The sequence below is a fragment of the Canis lupus genome, chromosome 25 (assembly GCF_011100685.1).
Source record: "Canis lupus familiaris isolate Mischka breed German Shepherd chromosome 25, alternate assembly UU_Cfam_GSD_1.0, whole genome shotgun sequence".
Lineage (NCBI taxonomy): Eukaryota > Metazoa > Chordata > Mammalia > Carnivora > Canidae > Canis > Canis lupus.
The window spans coordinates 12,629,111-12,653,525 of NC_049246.1; the positions used below are offsets into that span (position 1 = coordinate 12,629,111).

Sequence of the window (24,415 nt, forward strand, 5' to 3'; positions counted from 1 at the left end):
CAATTTTCCTGAGAACTCACCTTATCCTATCACTTTGCTTTGGTGAATCCAGAATCATCCTTCCTTCGGCATCCCTCCCTCCCTGCGCTGGCCTCACTCCCCCTGCCCAGCAGCCACAGCAGCCTCGCCGTGTGGGCTACAGGAGAGAGCAGGGGCTCTGCGGAGCCTGGGTGGTGCTTCCCAGCAGCCGGAGCACAGGCTGACTCGGTGGTGCCTGGGGGTCACTGAGGACAGAGGGGGCAGGTGCCCCATCCGGGTGCCCAGCATGGCCTTGGCTTTCCCTGTGTTTATGACCACTGCCCGCTTAGTGGACTTAGAACTGGACGTGAGGCTCACACATACGATACGTGACAAAGTGGCCTTAACCGCTCTGACTTTGCCTGCAGGCAGCTGTCCCTGGGTGTCAGGACGACACCTCTGCGAGGGCCCCACGACCTGGCTGCTCTTCTCACTGCACATGGAAGTGGCCAGGCAGGGCTCCATCTGGGATGAGCCCTCACTGTCGCTTTTTTTCCTTCTTCTGACCAGAAATCCTGCAGAGCAGAGGATGCCAGTGATAACGATGATATTTTTAAAAAGAGGCACCCTTCCTACTGGAGGCTTGCTCCTTTTTTATTTACAAAGAATGAGGACAACCTGCATGGTAATTTGCATGGGGTGCAGGAGTCTTGACTGATCACACCACCCATCGGAACTGGCTGATGTCACGTTCACTGGTGATGAATGCCCAGTGTGTGTGTCGGGGAAGAGGAGGCAGCCAGCCAGCCAGGGTGTAGTGGGAAATTGCTAGTTGCCTGGGACGGGTGGGCAGAGGCGGCATAGAGAGGTACAGACTAATGCCTTCAGCCTCCCTGGCCCAGGAGGTGAAGGCTTGGGGTGGTGCTGTCATTCTCACACCCCCTTGCATTTTCTGCTCCATGGGTGTAGGACCTAGGACCAAGTGACCCAAAGCCACCCTAGGAGACACCTGTGTGTCTCTCTCCTTTCCGCAGTCACTGGTGCCTAGTGCTGAAAACTCCCCTGCAGCTCTGCCTCTAGATGCTCCTGTAGTCACACTGTTCCTGCCAGTAAGCCACGTTGGTGAGCCCCTGGCAGGGGGCCTGTGAGACCTTCAGAGCCATCAGTCTACTTTCAGCAGCGTGTTCTCTCCTTCTCAGACTTTATACCCACTTTCATCCAAAGTCAATACAAACATTCGCTTTTTATACTCATGACTTGCCTAGCCCAGAGGGAAAAAGAGCCTTATAGATTCCCCCAACCCAGCTCTTTCCTCGTCCTGCTGTGTACCAACAGACAGATGTACACATGTCCCAGAAGTTTCTAGACACATGTATTTTACTTGTAATGACTCAACCCGCCACCAGCACTCATGTCCATTAACAGTGAAGAGATTGTGCTACAGTCCCACAGTGGCATACTGTGGGATGTAGCAGGCACGATGCATGAGCGACAACTGTATGCAACCCTGTGGATGAACCGCACATGCATTATGTTGAATGAGAAAGGGCAGACACAATAGGGAATGTATGGTATGATTCCCTTTACATAGAAGTTAACAACAGGTAAAGCTCGTCTGTGGGGTTTGGAGTCAGAATGATGGTCTCCCTTGGGAGGGGATGACTGGAAGAGGCATGGGGGGGCTTCTAGGGTCCTGGCCATGCTGTGTGCTGTGGTCTGGGTAAGCCTCCACAGGCAGCTTCACTTGGAGGGAATTATCTACGTGCGCACTTGTGTGTGCTTTTCTGTATGTATGCGGTATTTCAAGGAGGGAGTTTCCTGGAAACCACCCCCCTTCCCCCAACACCAAGTTGGCTCTGGATTTGATGCCATTGAGGAACTTATTATTGCAACCAATTATGTGTCATTTAAATGACCTATTTCTTCAACTGTGCCCAAGGACTGTTCTGTGATAAATGCAGAACCTCGGATGGCTTTCATACCTAGTCACTAGGTTTCATACCTTCTTGCTTTTACATCCTAGTCCAGAGCACTCACAGCACCTACTGGCATGGTTAACAAGAAAGCCAGCAATTTTCTCTTCTTCCTTGTTTGTTTGGAGCCAAGGGGCAGGCGCTAGCAAGATGCTCATCCTGACTGCACGTTGGGCGCTCTCATGCCAACGGTACCACCCCTGCCATCCCTCGCCTGGCCGTCACTGAGGTGAGGACCCTGAGGCCTCGGAGGGTCGTGGCCTCGTCCAAGGCTCTCAGAAAGGCTCTCAGTGACCCCATGCCACTGCTTGTCAAACCACATTTGTAAAGTAGGGGCTTCTCCAGGGAGACAGTTTTCCAAGATGCGATGACTAGGCACATGGTTTTCAGGCGTCTGCCTTTGACCCTGATCGGACAACCTCCAGGGAAAACCAGAAGAAAAGGGAACGAGGAAGAGGAGGAAAAGGACCATGGATGGAAGGAAGTCCTGGAGGAAAGAGAGGCAGGAAGTACCCAAGGAGGCCAAGAGCATCCTGGTCCCCTGGCCTCCTACGGCCCTTGGTGGCCTCACTCTCTGGGCCTCTGTGGGATTGCTCCAGGAGGAGCCCTGAGCACCTCTTCTCCTTGGGTTGCATCAAAAGCTCTCTCCCCTCTCCTGCGGCCGTCACTGCCTACATCCCAACCTGAGCCTGCCACACTTAGCTTCCAGACATGGGTCCGGCTCTCCCTTCTTTGGCTTCTTACTCTGCATTTTTTCTAAGAAAACAGGCTCTAAAAGGTTGATTTCTGGCTGTCTGTCCAGTTTGCACTGGTGACTGGCATCTTGCCTTTCCCCCAGGAAGTGTGTTTGAGGGGAGGGGCGCTGTGTGTGATGGTGCTGACAAGTTGACAGTGTTCAGTTCTCAGCCACTTGTCCCTTAATCTTCATGGTGCCCTTTCTTTCCTGCAGCACGAAACCACACACCTGATCCTGATGCCTTGTCCTGCAGAGCTCAGAGGTCACACACTGAGCCACACCTGTGTCTGGTGACCGCTCCCACCCACAGCCGGGCCAGGGCCTGCAGCGGCTGAACAGAGTGCTCTCCAAGACCTCACTTCTGGTCCCCTATGGAGGAATGGGAAGGAAAGATCGAGGGTGAAACTTCTGCACCTGCCTCAAAAGTGGCGCTCACTGGTTACGCATTAACAGGGGACCAGGCCGTGTGGCAGGCCCAGGGCTGCAATGGAAAAGCATATGGGCGTGTTTATAGCCTGCAGCCTATTGCCTCTCCTACCAAAAATGTGCCCTCCCCACCTTTCATGTCAGCCTTGTCACAAAGCTAAAATGACAGGTGGGCAAACAGCAGGGTGACGAGCTAGGAAAATCCCTGAGCCTCAGCAGGTCCACAAAGTTCCCCTCTGCCTGACCTGAGCTGCTTTATCACCTGGGAACAGTCTTTGTAGATAATGGGGCCCGCCAGGGGTGGGCTATGGGGTTGGGAGCCTCAGGAGGCCCGGGAGGGAAGAGCGGAGGGGGTGCAGGGGTGGGAGGCAGTGGCGAAGGAGAAACACGTCATCTCCACGGGGACGGGCACCTTTTGAGTTTCTTGTACTAGATCTTGAAGCAATGAGGGAGCAGGTGTCTTTAAGGGCCCCAGTGGGAGCTGAGTGACAAGGGTTTTGGAGCCACTTGGGCATTTACTGTGTATACTGAGGCCAGTCAGGCATGGCAGGGGCTCTGAAATGCCCAGGGCTGGGGAGGACTTGGGGAACCCTCTGGCCCACTGCAGATCTCAGAGTTCTGGGTAGTGAGATGACAGAAGGACACACGAAGCTTTAAAATAAAACTCCTGTAATCCAAGGCAAGTTCGGAGATCCCAGAAGAACCCCCTTGGTTCTCAGGCCATATGTATGCACACATCCATGTTTGTGCCCCAAAAAGGCTTCTGTGTCTCCCCTCCATGCATCCATTCTATCTGTCCCTCCATTTCTCTTTCTCTGTCCATCTTTCCTTGCCTTCCTTCTCTTCTCCTTTCCACAAGTATTTATTAAGCTCTGTGTCCAGAGCCCTGAATGAGCAATTGGGAATCTCAAGAAAAGTATACATGGTCCCTGCTCTGGGCAGCTAAGTTGGGAGAAAAACAGGCATGCAGGGCAGCTCTGGCCCCACATAGAGCCTGCGGGATTTGGGGAAGGCCCCCTTCCAGGCAGACACGGCCCTGGGGCGCAGAGTTGAAGGAATCAGTAGCATCTCCATACAAACTAGGAAAGGGCACCCTTCCTGTGGAGAAGAAGCTCTGCAGCGGGCCACTGAGCTGTGTGGGGAGGCAGGGGCGTCCCCTCCAGCGCCCAGGGGGATGGCATGTTGAGGGTCCTCCCCAGACGTGGACGGTGGCAGCCCCCTGTGTCTAAAGGTGCTGAGACCCAGCAACCAAACGCTTTAAGAATTGTGACAAAAACACATGTAATGTAAAATTTACCATCTTTTTTAGGTGTATGGTTCAGTAGTGTTGTGCAACCAATTTCCAGAACTCTTCATTTTGCAAAACCGAAATGAACATTTTGCAAAACTTTGTATTGAACAATAACTTATTCCCCGGTCCCCCCTCCTCCGATCCCCAGCAGTTCCAACTGTCTTGTCTGTCTCTAGGAATGCAACAGCACTAGGTTCCTCATGTGAGTGGAATCACATCATACAGTATTTGTCTTTTTGTGGCCAGCTTATTTCACTTAGCTAATGTCCTCAGATCCATCCATGTTGTAGCCCATTTTCAGAATGTCCTCTGTTTTTAAGGCGAAATAATAAGATTCCATTGAATGGATAGACCACTTTTGTGTATCCGTTTATCTGCCAATGGACATTTAGGTTGCTTTTACCTTCCCACTATTGTGCACAATGTTGTTACGAGCATGGGTGTACAGGTACCCAACATCCCAACTTTTAAGCCATTTGGAAGCCTGGAACGTGCACCAGAGTGATGGACTCCCACACAGGTGTGAAAGGAAGGCAGGGGGAGCAATGTCCTTGGGTGACACGCTGGGGCTGAATGATGAGCCTTGGAGGGGGACGTCTGGTTGAGGACGGGAAACCACAGGGGTAAATGGTGGCTGGCCCTTCCCTGTCCCCAGTGCACCTGCACAGAAGGACATGCCACAACCTCATGGCGACTTGGCCTTCCTTGAGCTTGGCCTGGGATTCTCAGGCTGCGGTCTTTGTTGTCTTTAACTGGGGCGTCCCTATGTTCTGGTTTTCCCAGGACAGCCCCAGTTCAACCTGCTGTAGCAGCACCTCCTCACTCTCATCACGGTCCCTCTCTCTGACCTCCCCCTTATTCACACTCTCCTCAGTGCATCTCATTCGGTCACACCCAAGCAGGGTCACACCCAAGAGCCTCAGAGACAAGATTCACATGCGTGTTCTATACCTTGGTTGCACACCCTGACCAGCCATGCTCTGAAACCCCAGATGTGGCTAAACCTCTGTTGCCTCACCCGTAAAATAGAGAAAACTGCCCCTACTTTATGTGTTCTTTTCTTTCTTTCTTTCTTTCTTTCTTTCTTTCTTTCTTTCTTTCTTTCTTTCTTCCTTCTTCCTTCCTTCCTTCCTTCCTTCCTTCCTTCCTTCCTTCCTTCCTTCCTTCTTTCTTTCATCAGTAACTATAAGAAAGAGTGTTGCAATTTTTCAGGGATCTAAGTGGGAGATGTAAGAGTGGATAAGAAGCTGCAGAAGAAGCAAGACATGCCAACATTCAGGGCAAAACCAAGTTTCACGCAACATATTTCATGGACATAAGAAGTGTGTGGAAATCACAAGTTATTTATTCTGAGTACAAATAAGCAAACATGCTGGTGATCTCCCAAAATAATAATAGCATTGCACACCAAAGTTGAGCTTTTCTAAATGCCTTACTGCATCGTCACATCTCTCCCTCACGGCAATCAGAGAAAACTGTGGTTTTATCATCCACATTTTATAGATGAGAAAATGGAAGCACACGGTTTGATGCTCAAGTTCACGAGGGTAGTAAGTGTGAGAGCCAGGCGGGGAGCCTGGGCAGGTGATAGAGCATGTGCTCTTGACCACCGTACTTCCTTGTCTCTTGTGGAAAATGCTGGGGCAACCCCCTGTCCGGGGCGCCTGTGGTTCAACAGGGCAGCCTCCTCCTCACCTCTCTCCCCGACATAGCCCTCCCTGAGACGCCAGCCCCCCTCCTAGAGGTGGTGGTTTCTGGCACTGGAATTCTGGGGCCTGAGACAGCAGCAGATGGGGAAGGGCCCATCTGATGAGGCCTCATGAACCACCACTGCTTACACGGGTAGAATTCTCCATGAAAATCCAACTCTGGTCCCTTGTTCCAGAAGCATTTGGGAACACTGCAGATATGAACCTAAATAGCATGGCCTATTAACTAAAAGGGTCTTATGTCTTATAGAATGAGTAGTTCATTTCTGCCTACCTTGATGGGTTTTGGTCAAACCACTATTGACCAATGGTGATGATCAAGCACTTTGGGACATCTTAGATGCTGCCAGTTGTGTATCATTGGTCCCCAGTTGCAGCTGAGCCCCATCTCTATTTCTTCCACTAGCCGAGGCTCCCTTATTCCCAGATAACTGGAATACTGAAGCCTACCAGAGCCCACCTGCCCCTGGAGCATCCCTGCTGGGCGTTGTTCCAGGCAGCTTAAATAGGCGTTTATTGCAGGGGCGAGAGGGTTTCCAGGTCCCAATCCTTTAGTACTGCTCCCTGGACCACCATTATCATGAGCTTCAAGTGTCCAGAGCTGGGGAAGGTGCTTGACAAGTTTAGTCGAGGTAGCCTCTACCATCCTGACCACAGAAAAACTGAATAGAAAACACATAGAAGACACACAGAACACTCACACCACTCGAGGGCCCATGTGTAAAGATGTGTAAGAATTTACTTTATGTCAAGCCACAAGGCAAGGGTAGAGAATGAAGACAGAGATGAGCTGAGCTTCCCAACAGGTGGCTGCTGAGGAAGCGGGCACTAGGTGGGGTATCTCCCAGCGTGGGGATCTATGCTTCTATGGGGGAGTTGCTCAGCCTGGAGGGGTTTGTTCAGCAGGCCTCCCCAATGATCCTCTTCCTCCTTTCTCTTTACTTGGTCATGGTTCATGGGGAAGAAAAAAAATGAAAGGCCTGGAAAAGTTTTTCCCAACCAATTCAATTATCCTTTGGTTGTCACCTCTATCATCTTGAATGCAAGGCACTACCTAGACAAGGGTATTCCAGTGGTATGTGAGTTTGCTCTGTTTCTCTCTCTCTCTCAGCTCAAGTGTTCTGTTCACCTCTCCTGGAAAGTCGGTCCTGTGGCTCAGTCTTTCGTTCAACAAATACTTGTAAGTGCATTTCTTCCTCCTGTCCAATGAAAATCAACCACATTCCCTGCCCTGAAGCGAATTAGTATTCCCCTGAAGAATTTCCAGCCACATTTCATGTATTTCCCGTACTTACTCACTCATGGCTCTCTTTCTTTCTTGATTCTTTGAAGACCTCTGGTTTAAGCAACTCAACTCATCTGACGCTTGCCTGAGAAAGTCAACTAAGAAAATTCATGGGGTGGGGGGTGTGTAGTTTTGACTTTGTCTACTTCCGCTAAACTCAGAGAGCTCAATCAATTTCCCCAGAAAATAAAACAGAAATTAAATATCCCAAAGTTATAGTTTATGATGTGCTACTCCTTTTTCTCTTTTCTAAACTCAATTATAGAGTATTAATTTACTTTGTGGCAACAAATAACTCTATTTCTCTATGACTGAATTTTTTTGTCACTCTGGCCCAGCCCTTTGTCTTGCCCGGTCCCTCTGTGCCCACCCATATCGGTGCAGAGAGTTTGGGGCAGGGGAGGGGACGTGGTTTCTGTATATGGGTAAGACTCCAAACAGATTCTGCTAATCTCAGGGTTTGGTGAAACTCTTTGCTCAGAAACTTTATAGCCAGTGGGAATTGATGGTTTGTGTTTGCTCTTCAAATAAAGGAACATTGGAGGTAGAGAGGCATTTTCAGTGGAGCTGCTGACTTTTGAAATCTTGAGCCCTCTTCCTTATCAGGCATGTTTATTACAGGTTTTATAAATGTTTTATGAGGGAATGGTGAGGCCCTGCTGACTAGGGGTGGTGGCAGCTGTCTCCAACTTTCCACATTGTTGACAAGATCAAAGGACAGATTTACCACCTCATAAGATGGGGCGGATAAGATAGGGCGGAATCCCGGATTGACTTCTTGCCTCCATGCACACGGGCGAACAAGACGGGTTGGATCCCATGCTGTCCTCTTCCCTTGCTTGGACTCCTTTGCATCATTTGTAGAACTATCTGGACCTCCCAAGCAATTCCTGCCCCCAGAAGCCAACTACTCTTTCTCCTTAACAATTAAAAAACATTTTAAAAAAAATTTATGCTTTAAAGATTTAAATTATCTGAGCACTGTTCAATCTCCACTCTGTTCACATGAGTGACAGTAATTTAAAAATATGTACAATGGAAAAGAGGAAAAGCAAAAAAAAAAAAAAAGAAAAGAAAAGAAAAGAAAAAAGGAAAAGAGGAAAAGCTGGGTGCATGAAAATAATTTATGGTCAAATAAATCATCTCTAGAACATTTATATTTTCAGGTAGAGAAATTGTATTGACTTTATTTTGAGCCATTGTTGACATTTTACTACAATTGCCTTGACACTCTTTGAGAAGCTTCTTTTAATCTGTCATTATTATTGGAAACTTTTTTTATCGCTAGGAGACTTTTTTTTTTTTTTTTTTTTTTTTTTGAGACAGAGGGAAGAGTTCTTTCCTGGAGTCAAAAGAAGTTTCTCTGATATTCCAGAAATACCCATGGCACTCAGCTTCTCTGTAACTCAGAGATGATTGGACCCTGAGGCCCATCCTATTGAGAAGGTTAGGCATGTATGTTCTGGCAATGGTAGGCGCACAGGCAGATAATTCATTAGAGCTGCTATAGTCTGTCCACAGCAATGTTTTAAGGGGCTACTTTGTAATCCACATTGTTCTGGAAAGGTGGTCCAGTGGATCCCGAAAAAAACTTGTGAAGATATCTCTGCTTACCTTGATTTTGTGTTTCTTTTCTTCTAAGCTCCCATCTCCCAGTGAGTGTCTTCCCTTTCCCTAAGCTCCCACATTTCTCTCTGCTGGGCTGCCCACCCTCCCCATATGCCCACGATCCCATATACCCACACACTCCTCCCCCACAGGTCTGCCTTCCTTTCAGAGCAGGCTTTCCTCATTTATCTGGTTTTCCAAGTGCATCTGCTGTGTGTACCGAGGCTGCTCTAATCCTCATGAAACTGAGGCTGCCAGACAGCTCTCATTTATTATAGCTACTCGCCTTCCTCAAATTTGTCAATTTGCAGAGTGTTGAATGGTAATGGTGGTGTTTCCACCACTAGTTGGGGATCCCTTCGTGTGCCTCTCAACCACACACCTTAATTCAGACCATTGCTCTATGATACGCATTGTCTGTCAAGCTACCTCTGGCCTCAAGCTTTCGCACCTGGGTCCAGGCCTAGGGCACCTACAGTGATGGTGTGGGCTGAGAAACGCACCCCTTCCCCAGCTCTGGGCATGAGCTTGGGCCACGGTCCATCTTCTAACTTGCATTTGGAGGGACAAAAGCATACCCAAGTTTTGTAAATGCTCTCAGGGGTAGTGTGGGATTGTCATAGGGACTGAATAATCACCTTCGATTGGATCAGGCCTGGAAAGCGAGGGGAAAAGACACATGGAAAAGGATTTTGGGAAAGATAAAACAGGAAAGATGATTTTTAGAGTCATGTCTGAAGTTCAGAAGTAGCAGTGTGTGCCTGGGAGGTAGATTTAATTCACTGTCATGGGACAGTCTCTTCTCTCACACCACATTTAAAATAAATTAAACAAATAGGAGGTCCAGCCCCTCTGCCCTGGGTCTGCATAGCAAAAAAAAAAAAAAAAAAAAAAGAAAAAGCCTTCAAGATAGCATTAGGAGCAGCCCATCTCCTTGGGAACAGGGGGATTTCTTTAAAATGCAGATTCTTGGTCAGTGGCAAGTGAAAGTGGCTTTGGAATCTACATTTGAGTACAGACCCCTCAGATGGTTCTGATGTAAGATGAAGCTCACATCTTGCAAAGGCTAATCTGGTACAATGATCAGGCCCTGATTTGGGGGCCAGGAGAGGCATCTTCTGGTCTCTGATCTGCCTCTTAACTACAATATGACCTGGGACAAGTCACCTTGCCTTGATGAGTTAAGATCCTCGGGTCCTCACAGCCCCTACCTCATATCCCCAGTACCCCAGTACATATCCCCATATCCCCAGTACTTCAGGGCTAGTATCGAGCTATGCTGTTTGGTTCATATCCAGTATTGTATCTATGATGTGAAGGCAATGTTGGCAAAGGAATGGCTCTAACCTCTCCCCGATGGCTTCATATGCCACCCTGATCCCGAGTTCCTGCAACCCATGTGGCCAGTTGCCCACCCCAATGGCATTTCTGTCCTCCCAGCTGAGTGGCCCCTCCCCCACAGCTCCAGGAGCAGCAGTGGAGGTTCAGGGCAAGAGAGTGAGTCACCTCGGTCCTTTACCAGCCACCAGACCTTGAGCAAGTCCCTCAGCCTCTCCTAGCCTCAGCACAAAGGGAACAATAGCAGAACCTCCCTCATAGAGTTTTAGGGGGGTCATTTAAGGAGTTAATCTATATGAGATGCTGAGCCTGATGTCTGGCACATAGCGAGGGACGGGTAGGTAGATTTGTTAGTGTTGCCGTTGTTACAGCACCTGACGGTTTACAGAGAGCTTCCATGTGTGCTACATGTTCATGTGATTTCCATAGAGACTCTTGGAGGGGTCAGTTCCACTGTGCAAATCAAAAAGCTGTGACTCAGAGAAGTCGTAAGAGTCTAGTGCTAGTTTCTTTGTACTCCAACCCTGGGCTCTCTCTGATTCACAAAGATAAGGTGTGATTTGTGTTGAGAGAGTCCCCTCTTGTGAAAGCATTAAGGTTCATGATTTTATTAGGGTAAAAGTGTTTTGTGCCCACAACAGTCCTGAGAATCTGCAAGAGTTGCGATGACAGTGGGTGCTGTTGTTTGAGGAGATGTCCTCAGCACACTGGCTGGTGGGATTGCTGTGTGCTGTGTCCCTTCCTCCCCTATCCCTCTGGGGCCTCCCCTACCTTCTGGGCCACCATTCCCTATTCCGATCATGACACAGGCAGAGAATTAGAACCAGGAAGCAAGTGGCCTTGGGTGGGGGTGGGGAGAAATGCTGATTTAGAGTACAAACTCCAAGCCAGACTTTCTACCCTGGGCAACTTAATGTCTACAGTCTAGAGCCAGCACTTCCACTGGGGCTGAGCTCTGGCCTCAGCTGGGACAATCAGGGTTGTGCATGGGGCACACAGCTGAGGATCTTTGAGAAGAGGGGTGCCTTCTTCTGAAGAGACAAAAGCATCATGTGGGCTCAAGGCATCCTGCCTGGAGTTTGAGGCAGTGTAGGCTGAACCAGTCCCTGGGAGTGTCTGAGCGACACAAGGCCCTGGGGAGGTCTTAGGGACTGAGAGGTGGGCACAGGCCATCTCTCTTTCTCTCCAGAATCAGCAATATTCTCTGATGTGAGCCATAGGGATCCTGTTTGCAAACATGCCATGCCGCCTTGGAATGCCTATTGGTCTTAGTTCTCTGCAGGTCAGGTCAGAAAGTACCCAAGGTTTTGACACTGTGGTCTACAGAGGGAAGCCTAAGTTGACTCAATCCCAGGACCCCAGGATCATGACCTGAGTCCAAGGTAGATGCTCAACCACTGAGCCACCCAGGTGTCCCAGTTTGGTTACCTTTTGTAGAGTGGCCACCAGAGGCTTCCCAGGCCTGCCTTGCTCGGCCCCAGAGAGACCGGCCCCAGGAACATGCAATGGCTGCTGATGGGCTGAGCATGCCCCACTTCAGCCCCGTGGCCCTGGCTTTTTATGGTCAAGTCCGAGGAAGAGGCTAGGCCCAGGCTTGGGGCTGGGGTGAGGGTGTTCAACAAGGCAAAGAAGGCAACTTTTATTATCTGGGGAATTGTTTCCGAAACATTATCAACTCAGATTATTGGCCACAAATTTTCACCTGAAATCAGAGAGTAATAGGCTTTTACAGTGCACTAAAAAGTATATTAGCTGGTTCTGGGGTGTCTCGCCTCCCGTTTACTCCACTGTTTTATCAATATTGCCATAACTTGACACTTCTGGATAGAGGACGATTGTAAAGTGTCCATAGATCCTATAAACCACACTAAATAGAGATTAGTATTACTACTAAGTTTAAACCCTAGTAAAAGATAATTAAATTGATGGATGTGGCTGTAAATCTCCCTTTTATCAAGTGCTTGCTCTCGTGCGGGCGGTCTCAAGCCTTATTATTTTACAGCATCATTAATGTCTTGGCAGAATTGGTGCCTCAGTGGATGCTGCTGTCTGCTGAGTGAGGAGACAATAAGATCAATAAGATATATAAAATATGCCCCCCGAATCTCTGCAGGCTGTCCCCTCCCTCCCCTGCTTGACTGCGATGCTCAGCTATGACTCAAATGTCGTCTCCGGGACTGCCTGCTGCCCAAGAGCAAGTGCAAAGCCTGTCCCTCCAGACCATTGTCCTATCTGGTTCCCCAGCCCTTTAGTGATGAGCCCTGGGTGTTTTTAGAGACTGTCGTTTCTGGTGTTCTTGAATGTAGCCCTTTCTGAGAACCCCCATGGGGCCCTTGCTTTCTGCAGAGACTGTCTTATGGAAACAAATAATGCTGCTTTCGGTGAAGACAAAACTACCAAACCATGATTCAGTGGAGGCAGCTGAAACACAAACATACTTTTTATTTTTATTTAAAAAATTTTTTAGACAAACATACTTTTTTTTGACAAACATACCTTTTAAAAAATATTTATTTATTTATTCTGGGGTGATGGGGGTTGTGGAGTGGAGGGGCAGAGGGAGAGAATCCCAAAGCAGATTCCCCACTGTCCCACGAGACCACGACCTGAGCCAAAACCAATGGTTAGACTCTCAACCGACTGAGCCATTCAAGCACCCCGCAAACATACTTTAATACATGCCTCACTGAAAGGGGGATCCCTGGGTGTAGCCTGTATTTGAGAGGCTCAGTCCTAGCAAGGAGTTTCCCTTTGCAGAGTGATTCAGTAGAAGTTTTTTCTGCTTTTGATAAAGGTGAGGGTGACACAAGGGCTGAGCACAGCAGGTTGGCACTGGGCACAGGTTGGCACATGGGGGCTCGTCCTCCTCTGAGGATGTGCCTCTGGGGCTGCCATGCTAAGGAATAACTAGTGGGGTGCTCTCATCCCCACCCCATCCTTCCCACATGTCCACCAGCTAATCCAAGCCTCAGTCAATGGCAATATGTAAGAAAGCCAAGGCCTGGGCCAAGCCTGTGAACCTGGGATCCACTCTGGGCAGGGGCAGAGATCCCAAACATAGAGTCCATGAGTTTGCTAAAAGCCGGCTTGTCCTCCATCTGGTCCCTTCTCTCCAGGGCCACTGGAATGAAGAGACATCTGCTTCTTGCCACCCATCCATTTCCCTTCCACCGCTGTGTTGCCAACTGGTTGCATGATCCCCATCAGGTGGAGTGGCTAACAGCAGGGGTACGCTTTGTGTCTGTCTCTGGCCTGCCTCAGGTCTGGCAGCCACTCCCAGGGCTCCAGGTCCCACCGGAGTCAGGTGGTGGCTTCTTTCAGCGTCAGACCTTCTGGACCTCCCAAAGTCCCAATCTGCCTAGAGAAGGGACTTACCGAGGTGTTTCCAATACATTTTGAATCCCAGTTAACCAGCACCTCATTATTTATGGACCAGAGATCCTGGGGCCAATACTCTTCTGTGTTCCTGCCCCTGACCTTGGCCATGACCCTGAATTGAGCCTGTGGGTAACCAGGCTCAGGACTGTCTGCCTTGCCTTGCCTGACAAGGCCACGTTCTCAGGCCCCTGGGCGAGCCTCGATCTTTGGCTGGCCTTGACTGCAGAAACGGGAACACGAACAAGGAAACAGTCCCACAGAAGAGTCATCTGGGAGAGACTGGATTTGCCCACAGCAGATAAACACAATTTTTTTTCTTTTTATTGCGTAAAGCTAAGCAATATGTACCTTGGTTGGAATTAGCAGGCTGAAAGTTCAAGAGATAAGCAGCTTCTCTTGGCGTGAGTGATCAGCAGGCCCTGCAGTGGGGTCTTGTTTTGGGATGCCTCACCTTTTGAACTCGGGGCCTGATTTCCCTTTGCTGTTTCATAATCTCCAGTGGCAGGGAGTGTGCGCAGAGAGGACATGCTGGACCCTGTCACAGGGCTCCACCTCAGAGTACAATGCTGGTGTGATTTTGTTCTTGCATTCGAGTTGGGCTGGGGCACTCCACAGGACAGCAGTAAGCATTTAGGGTCCTGTTGTATGCCACGCCCCAGGGCTCCAGAGGTGTCTTGAGACCCAAGGCCCTCCTGCAGGGAGCTCAGCACCCAAAGTGGAACTTAACAGCAAGCTAGTAAACCCTGCTTCTGTGTACACTGCCTGCAGAGAAAAGTGGCCTCGGTTTGGATGGAGTCCTTTTGAGCACTTGCAATGATTTGGTGAGCTTGTTAAATGCTGTTTCCCGGGGCCACTCCCCAGGCTGCTCTGTAGAGCCCTGCATCTCCTCGGGTTGGGGAACTTGGCCCTGTATGGTGAAAACCAAGAACCATAGTCTCAGAAGTGACAAACTCACATCATCATTTCCTAAGAGGCTGGTGAAGGCAAGAGAGCTTTATGTCTCCCTATGTCATATAAACAAACAGGTGGCTATACCTGACAGAGGCGTGGTCAGCAAGGGAATGAGTGAACCTCCTCCTAAGACCTGAAGAAAAAAAGATTCTGGTGCCCTCAGCACCCACAAATCTGTTCTCAAAAGGTTTTAATAAAAACTATTTCTCTGGTTCATAATCTACTCATTTATCGCCTCATTCCATCAGTGTTTATTAGATGCCTCTGTGCCAAGCGTGCTCCTGGGCTCCCAGGATATAACTGAGCAAGACCCCCCTTCCCTGATATTCCAGAGCTACCAGGACAGTGAGGAGACAGCCACGTGAACATAGTGTGCCGAGTGCAGTGACACACAGATGGCACAGGGTCCTAGGCCAGCCTCCATGCTCCCAATCCTACTGTGTGTGTTTGTGTGCATGCACGTGTGTGTGTGTGTGTACGTGTGTGTATGAGCACAGCCTGGACACAAGGCCCATCAGACTTGCTCCCAAACCTTCTCATGCCCTGAACTCCCAGCCTTCTGCCCTGGAAAATTAACAACCTTTCAGAATGGAGCATTTGACACACATTTTTTTTTCTCTCGCAGGGATTTTCCAATTAAATGAATTATCTGCCACATTTGAAATTACATTCCTTCAAAGGGTAGCGTGTGATCCTTTTCACAGGGGTGGAGGGAAAGGAGAAAGAAAAAACAAAGGGAACCCCAGTAAAAAAAGGGACACAATGACAGACACGAACAACCCCTCAGGTTCTATGACCCAAGTAAAACTCTAGAAGGTGGCGGTCGGAGCTGATTGTAGAATGCTGTCCGTGCTGAAGCTAATAAACCTGATTATCTTGAAGAGTAAACACCATGCTGTTTTGCCAACTATTAGATTTTTACTACTCTCCAATAAAGCGAGCGTATTATTCATTTCAAATAATATACCACTTATTGTTTCCTAAAGATTAGCAATTGAAAGAGATGTCAACAATTTTCACTCTTTAAATTAAGTATAATAGGCTTTTATAGCACAGTATAAAGATATGGAAGGGAAAGGCTGCAATTGCAAGCTTGATTTTCCCTTTATCTATCCATACAGCCCCAATTTGACACTTGGGAGCAGAGAAAGCTTGTAAAGAGCCCGCAGACCCCATAAAGCTGGTGACACTTGGATTAGTCTTACAGCTCACTTTGGGCACAGTAAAGTGATAATTTAATTAACTAATAGGGCCGTAAGCATGAGGGTTTATCTAATGAGTTCCCTTCTTGTTTGTCTCCTGGTGATTCCAGCGCCGGGTGTTTACAGATCAGCAGTAGCCTGGGCCCAGACGTGCCCGGAGAGAGCATCTTGGACAGGTGCCCCGTCGACCCCTGCATCCGCTTCCGTTCGGGGTATTTCTATGCAGTTGGGACATCGTTGCTGCTCCTGGAGAAAAATACAACAGTTTATCAGAGCTGGTTTGGAATATTTTCTTGGTTTCTCTGAGGTGTCTAATCTGCTGTCTGTGCATATATTAATAATATAGATTCTCTGGGCTCCACGCTCAGGGCAGAGTCTGCGTGAGATTCTCTCTCCCTCTGCCCTCCCCCCAGTCGTGCACATGCTCTCTCTAAAATATATTAAAAATAATAATAATATAGATTCCCACTGGTATTGTGTGTCTGTGTAAATATGTGCCTGAGTGAGGGTGTGTGTGAGTGTGCATATGCGTGCATGTGTGCATGAGGGTGGGTCTGGGAGGAAACTTTGAACTCTGCCTATCAGCCTCACCTCCGACCTGGCTCATGTGGCAGGTGGACATGCCAGGAGCTTGAGCCCCGGCACAGAAGGGGAGGGTGTGTGTGTCCTAGAATAGCCCTTTCACAGCCCCTGGCACCCTTGGGTTATTAGACATTTCTTTTTTGTCTGTCCCCTCATTCCACCATCCTGCAGGCTGCTGTTCTGCCGCCAAGCCCAGCTCCTGGGGAAGGATTCCACACACAGCTCTGAATTCCTTGGGGCCTCGCTCTACTCTGGGGTGATTGCAATCACAGCCAAGAAGCGTCACCCTGCTGACCCCAGGACTAACCTCTGCTCTCCAGGAGGTCCCTAGGCTTGGAGGGGTCAGTTCATGGTTCCAGGACCCAGACACCAAGAGGGTGAGCTCCGTGAGGTGCAGGCCAGCTCACACAATCACACTGGGAGGAGGGCAGTTCCCAGTTGAAAGGTTATTCCATCTTGGATGCCGAGCCACCCCTTAGAACGGAGCTGCTGGTTTTCATCCAGAGTAGGCCTTGCAGAGGCGTAGACAGGGCTAATGAATGGGCTCATTTCCAGATTTCAGTCCTAAGGGAAGCTTTCATTACTGTTTGGTCTCAAAGCCATTACTCAAATGGGAATTTTGCTGAGTCCTTGTTCCTGCCCAGAGCAGCCCTAGCTGCAGAGCAAGTCCAGAGCCAAGCCAGGCCAGCAGGGGGCGGGAAGGAGTCGTCTTGAGAGTCTAAGCCACCCCAGGGGCTCTAGAGTTTGCTTCCCTGCTTCACTCTGGGAATGACCATCTGAGGACTCCCCCCAAACACCAGAATTCTTAGGGGAGCTTTTATACCAGTGTTTGGGTTCAATCCCAGAAATGTGGATATCTCTCATTTTGGTAATTTCTTCTTTTTTTAAAAATGTTTTTGAAAATGTGTAGGACTTAGCTTTTAAAAACTCGTGGTGAAATACATATACCATAAAATTTACATTTTAACTATTCGTCAGCGTGCTCGTCAGTGGCAGTAAGTACATTCACTCTGTTGTCAACCATCACCACTGTCCAGCTCTTAAATTCTTCTGACCTTGCAGAGCTGGATCTCTGGCCCCATTAGGCACTAGAACTCCTCATTTCCTTACTTCTCCAGCCCTGGGCAACCATCTTTCTACTTTCTGTCCCTATGAGGGGGATGACTCCAGGGACCCCCGATGAGTGGAATCATATAGTCTTTGTGCTTTTATGCCTGGCTTATTTCACTTAGCATCATGTCTTCAAGGTTTATCTGTGTAGCGTGTATCAGAACTTGCTTTCATTGTAAGGCTGAAGAATATTGCTTTATGTATAGGTATCACATGTGTGTATCCATTTAACTGTTGATAGGTGTTTGGGTTGTTTCCATCTTTTGGCAATTTTGAGGAATACTGCTATGGAGATGGGTGTACAAATATCTCTTTGAGTCCCTGCTTTCAATTCTTTTTTTTTTTTTTTTAAGTAATGGGGCTATTCTCCATGGTGAGATGGTATTATTCTCCATTTGTTTGCTTAATAATAACCATCCTAACAGACGTGAGGTAATATCTCATGATGATTTTGATTTGCATTGGGAATGAATCATTTAAAAAATTCCCCTGGAGGTGCTGCTAGTGAGCATCCAGAGTTGAGAACCACATATATCTGCCAAGCACTGTTCTAAATCCCCATTTGTTCCCTCCAACAACTCAGTGAGGTAGGAGACGCTTTCAGATGAGAACATGAAGCACCCAGAGGTGAAGACCACTCATCTAGTAGGTAATGGAATGAAAATTCAAGTCCAGATCTGTGGTCCCCAAAGTTCCTGAGCTCACTTAGCAGTCCTCCATATGAGGAAGAGAAGGGGCTAAGGGACACGACATCCAATTCGCATGGGATGAGTTCCATCTAAAAACAATATCAGAATGAAATCTCTGTTTAATTCTTGAGCTTTTTTCACAGCCCCATTTTTAGGAAGGAGGTTTAATTTGAAAAAATCATAGTTCTTTTCCTCTTAACTAATAGTTTAATTGTTAGTTCAAAGCCACTTATTCGAATAAAACTCACTGTTTTCCGAGGGGCAGAGAATGTGAATCATTCCCAGTGTACATCTGGTACTTACTAAGAGCCCGGAACAGGGCCATGTGTTAGAATTGTAGTGTAACAATACTGCCATCTCGTGGGGAGTTAAAGTGTGGCTGTTCACACCTATGGCGATTTAACCCTCTCAGGAGAATTAAGAATTTCTCTGCACAGAAATTCTTTGATTTCTAGTCAAAGTGCGGTGGCGGGGGTGGGCAGTGTGCGTGGAAAAAGTCATGCTCTGTCAAAAGTAATTCATACTGTTGAGGACCAAAGTCAGAATCATGCCCTTGAGTGACATGGGCAATGGCAGATACAGTCCTGGTTCCGTTTGTCACTCCCAGATTGTACTGCCCAGAGGGAAAGGTGTGGCTGGAGTCACTTGGGGGCTTGGAGAGGAGGGCTAATTACCCAGCAACCTTGCTTCCACCCTGCCCACAGCACAAATCTGAGACTGGGATGCCTACCCCGATTGTCTTTAGTTTAAGAAGGTCTAGAAGGGTCAAGAACCCCTGCTTCCCTGCTCACCTTCCCTCCCCTGTTATTAATTACCTTCTGGCTGTTTTGTAGTTTCATTGTTCCTTTTTTTCTCTCTTGATCTACCTTTGTGAATTGGTAGCCTTCCTTGGAGGTATGCTCTGATTCCTTTCCCTTTATCTTCTGTAAAGTTACTATAGGTTCTTGCTCTGTGGTTACCATGAGGCTCACCTAAAACTTCTTATAGATGTAACAGTCTGCTTTACACTAATAGCCACAATTTCACCACATACAAAATCTCTACCCTTTTACTCTCTACTTTCACATTTTTGATGCCACAATTTACTTCCTTTTATACCATGTATTTGTTAACAGATCATACCAACTATAGTTATCTTTCATACTCTTCCTTTAGCTGTTATACCATAGTTAAGTGGTTAACACACCATCATATTACAGAATTGAAGTTCTCTAAATCTGACTGTACATTTACCTTTACCATTGTGTTGTATATTTTCATATATTTTTATGTTGCTAATTAGTGTCTTCTCATTTCATTTTTGAAGAGCTCCTTTCAGCATTTCTTGTGAGTCAGATCTAGTGGGGTTGAACTCTCCAGCTTTTGTTTGTCTGGGAAAGTCTTTATTTCTCCTTCATTTCTGAAGGATAATTTTGCCAGATGGAGTATTTTTGGCTGGCATTTTTTTTTTCTTTCAGCACTTTAAATATATCATTCCAGTTTCTCCTGAATTGTAAGGTTTCTACTAAGCAGTCTGATTGCCTAATGAGGGTTCCTTTGTAGGTTAAATTTTTTTCTCTCTTTTGCTGCTTTTAAGATTCTTTTTCTTTCATTTTTGATAATTTCATTATAATGTGTGTCAGAGAAGATTATTTTGAGTTGAAATAATGGGATGGTCTATTAGATTCATGAACTTGGATTTCCAAGTCTCTTCCCAGGTTAAGAAGGTTTTCAACTATTATTTCTTTAAATTAATGTTTTCCTCCTCTTCCTCTCTTCTTTCTCTGGAACTCCAATAATTCTGATATTCGTTCTTTTTGATGGTCCTTTAGAACGCTTAGGCTTTTTTTTGTCTCACTTTTTTTATTCTTTTTCCTTGTTCTCCTCCCACTGGCTTATTTCAAAGTTCCTATCCCCTGATTCACTGATTATATTTTATTTGGTGCATTCTGATGTTAATGTTCTCTGTTGCATTTTTTATTTCATTCATTCAATTCTTTTGCTGCAGAATTCCTGTTTATTTCTTTTTTTAAAATGATTTCTATCTCTTTGTTAAACTTCTCATTTTGTTCATGTATTGTTTTCCTGATTTTGTTGAATGGTCTTTCTCTGTCTTCTTATAGCTCACTGAATTTCTCGAGAACAGCTATCTTGAATTTCTTCTTGGGTAAATCACAGGTCTCCATGTCTTGGGGTTTAACCTCTACAGGATGATCTTTTGGTGGTGTAATGTTTTCTTGATTCCTCAGGTTCCTTGGGGTTTTGCATTGCTATTTTTGCATTTAATTTTTTAAAATTATTTATTTATGATAGGCACACAGTGAGAGAGAGGCAGAGACACAGGCAGAGGGAGAAGCAAGCTCCACGCACCGGGAGCCCGACGTGGGATTCGATCCTGGGTCTCCAGGATCGCGCCCTGGGCCAAAGGCAGGCACTAAACCGCTGCGCCACCCAGGGATCCCTATTTTTGCATTTAAAGTAGCAATCTCCCCCTCCAAACTTTACTAGCTGCCTTCAGGAGGGAGATACTTTTCATTAATCCTCCTTATGTCGGTTTTTTTTTTTTTTTTTTTACCTTGTTTGGATAAACCTGCTCCATATCTCTTGTTCCTTCTTGTGGCTGAATTCTTCAGCTTGTGTGTCTTCTCTCCATCTTACAACACACCAGGCTGAATGTTAGAAACCTCTTTGTTTTCCAGAGTGGCACTAGAGTTTAAGATTGTAGCTTCTTCTTTGCTTGTAGATTCTGGTTTGTTTCCGGCATATTTTCCTGGTCCACTCCAGTGCACTCTCACTGCTGCCTTCAGGAGCCCTCAGGAGCAGTCTGCAGAGCAGGGAGAGATATGAGTGTGGTACTCAGGGTGATGGGGATGCTCGTGGACCAGGTGGGAGGATCCTTGGGTGAGATTTTCTCAGCAGCTCATGGGTGGGCTTTCTGCTGGAGTCCAAAATGCATTTGGCAGGAATTGTGTTTCTTCAATGCCGTTGGATAGTTGTATCTGCCACTTTCCCAAACTCCTTCCTACTCCCTCCCCCACCTCCCCCATTGCATCTTGGAGAGAGAGATGGGTTTCTTCAGCAGCACCCTGCACAGCCAAGAAGCTGGATGCTCGCTCACTCACTGCTCTTCCCTTTCCTCCACAGGAGAGATCTCTGGTGTCCTATAGCTCTCATAAAGTTCCTCTTACCTACTCCAATGTATCCAGACATTTTTTTTTTTTTTTCACAGTGGAGGGCTGAAAAGTATTCTCTGTGAAACCCGGACTTCTACAAAGGATCTCTTGTCCATAAGTGTCTGCCTAAGTCACTGTTCTCCTGTTGTTCCCAGACTGTGCCAAATAGTAACTGAAGCTGGTTTACAAGCAACTGCCAGTTCCATAGCCTGTTCTGCTCTGTCTGCTGGTTACCTGATTCACAGATGGATGAGACTCTTCCTGGAAACCTTGGCATGTAGTGCCTGATCCCACAAGTCTCACAGAGACGCTTTTGTTCATGGATGAATGCTGAATTTTGGTTGTTGAGGTGGGGACAAAATGGAGGGACATCTTATGCCCCCATGATGCTGACCTCTCTAATTTTATCTCTTACATTTAGGTCTTTGACCCCTTTTGAGTTGTTGTGTGTTTGTGTGTTCATTGTGGGGTAAAGGTCCAAATTCATTCTTTTGCATGTGGGCATCCAGTTGTCCTAGTACATTTGTTAAAAAGACTATTCTTTCCCCCACTGAATTATTTTGTACCTTTGGTGAAAATCAATTGACTGTAATTGGGAGGATTTATTTCTGGATTGTCACTTCTTTTGCATTGATGTATATATCTTTCCTATGCCAATGCCACACCATCTTAATTACTGTAGCTTTGTAGTAGGTTTTGAAACAGAGAAGTGTGACTTCTACTACTACGTTCTTTTTCAAGATTGTTTTGGCTTTTCTGGGTCACTTGAATTTCCATTGTAGATTTTAGGATCATCTTATCAATTTCTGCAAAGAAGGTAATTGAGATTTTGATAGGGATTTTGTTGAATCTATAGATTACTTTAGGGAGTGTTGCCATTTTAACAATGTTTTAGGTCTTCTGATCCATGAATATAGAATGTTTTTCCATATATTTATATATTAATTTTTTTCCAACAAAGCTTCATAGTTTTTAAAATATAAGCTTTGCATTTTTGTTAGATTTAGTCCTACATAATTTATTATTCTTGTTACTATTATAAGTGGGACTATTTTTTCATTTCATTTTTGGATTGTTCATTGCAAATATATAGAAATACAATTGATTTTTGCATATTGATCTTGTATCCTATAACCTTATTGAATTAGCTTATTAATTCTAGTAGATTTTAGCTGATTCCATAGGATTTTCTATATAAAAGACATGTGGGGTGCATGGCTGACTCAGTCAGTGGAACATGCGACTGTTAATCTTGGATTTGTGAGTTCGAGCCCCATGTTGGTTTTAGAGATTACTTAAAAATAAAATCTAAAAAAAAAAAAAAAAAGACATATCTGTGCATAGAGAATAGTAGTTCTTACTCTCCAATCTACATTGCCTTTATTGTCTTGCCCAATTGCCTGGCTGGAACCTCCAGTACCATGTTGAATAGAAATGGCAAAAAAAAAAAAAAAAAAAATAGAAATGGCATAGTAATCTTTCTTAAGATCTACCTGTGGGACCATCTGACTATACGGCACCTTCTGATATGTGACATCTTTGAGAAATGAGTGGATCAGAACAGTATCAAGAACTGGCCCATGATAAAATGGCAAAAGATTTTTCTTACTTGGTATACATCAATCTTTTAATCAACAGTCTGAGTATGACAGAAACAGCTAATAACCCTACCTGTATCACTATTCTAAATTCCTTTATTTTGACCAAAAATATTCTCCATGAAATATTGTCAAATATCTTCCTGAAAACCACAAACATTATGTCTGCATTTATTCTCATCTACCAGTCTAGTGACTTGATAGGCTCTCAAGAAAGGAAATTCACACACACACACACACACACACACACACACACACACACTGCCTTCTCCAGTCCCCAAAAGCTGGACCAGGTTCAGCTGAAGTTCTGTTCATTCTATTTTCCACATTAATCAGAATATGGAACGAACTATATTTGGTGCTGGGCGTTGGGTTTCTTCAGGATCATCTCAGATGTCACTGAGAGTATATCCTGAAAATAGAGGGAATCAATGAGCAAATCTGCCCATGATAGCAAATACTTCTCTTATTGAGAGTACATAGTGGAAGTGGGCTACTACGTAGTATGTGCCATGGAGTACAATATCTAGGGATGAGTTAGCTAAAACGATACCTGTCAATCCACCTACTGTGCATAGGAAAAGAAATCCTAGTAGTAGTAGGATTTATTCTTCTACTACATGGAGGTTAGGAATGCTGGCTCCCATGAAGTTGAAAATCTATGTATAAGTTTTGACTCTTCCCAAACGTAACTACTGGTAACCTACTATTGACTGGAAGCCCTACCAATAACATAAGCAGTTGATTAACACGTATTTTGTGTGTCATATGTATTATATTCTTACAATAAAGTAAGCTAGAGAAAAGAAAGTGCTATTAAGAAAATCATTAGAAAGAGAAAATACGTTGAGAATACTGTTCTGTATTTTTTGAAAAAAAAACTGCATATAAGCAGATCATTGCAGTTCAAAGGTCAATTATATTTGCTGAGTGAGCAAGTGAAAAGGGCTTTTTAGGCAGAGGGAGGGATAGTGATGGAATGATCATAGGCTGGGCGAGTGGCAGGTACAAATGGAAAAGATGGACTCAGGAGTGGACCTTGGTGGGTGAAAGAAAACAGGCAAGGACCATGTCGTCCTCTCCACCACTCTGTCTTCTGTGCTTGGTAGTGTCTGCAGTACATGATGCTCAATAAATACTATTTTCATAAAGTAATGAATGTAAGAAACAAAGCAAGGAGTGGAGAAACTAAAAGAATAGCAAAACAGAAATGTACTCAAAAAGTAAAAGAAATTTTAAAAATATTTGAAAGCACAATAGGTTCCTATCACAACTCATGAAAAAAAAAAAAGTCTTTAGGACCTGCCTATGAAGCTAAGATTTTGTAGGGAGAGTACACTGGGATGATCAGCCACATGGCTAATTTACTCCTCCTGATCATAAAATTTTCCCTTTATCTCTGCTTCTTTCCTACCTTAGTGAGCTCGGC

General features: G+C 46.1%; 1 long non-coding RNA gene across 1 annotated transcript; it reads right to left on the minus strand.

Annotated features, from left to right (window-relative positions):
- Nucleotides 1-15,865: 15,865 nt before the first annotated feature.
- LOC119865832 lies at nucleotides 15,866-17,063 on the minus strand. Its single transcript, XR_005378197.1, has 2 exons — nucleotides 16,745-17,063; nucleotides 15,866-16,101 (listed from the first exon to the last, which is right to left on the minus strand). It is a non-coding gene; the product is annotated as an uncharacterized LOC119865832 (long non-coding RNA).
- Between the last annotated feature and the right edge of the window lie 7,352 nt (nucleotides 17,064-24,415).